Here is a 257-nt window from a genome sequence, read left to right as displayed (position 1 = left end):
TATATATAAAGTAGTAGCGTTCGTGTGTGTCTGTGTGTACAACTACCAATGACCAAAGAAATATAAAGGCTATGTGTGTGTACACCTCTCCTTGTGATATATTAATGCCCATGGTAGGATACTTCTATCACCGGAGACATTATATTCTATATGTATTTCCAATATATAGGATTCTTCAAACCACTTTTACATTATTGAGTTATGGTCATTAACATATCACATTAAATGAAATCTATTTAAATAATTACCTCGACGAC

This window comes from Euprymna scolopes, chromosome 36 (assembly GCF_053919585.1).
Source record: "Euprymna scolopes isolate OS-2025 chromosome 36, ASM5391958v1, whole genome shotgun sequence".
NCBI classification, from domain to species: domain Eukaryota; kingdom Metazoa; phylum Mollusca; class Cephalopoda; order Sepiida; family Sepiolidae; genus Euprymna; species Euprymna scolopes.
The sequence above is the reverse complement of the archived record's forward strand: the minus strand, read 5'-3'. Positions refer to the sequence as shown.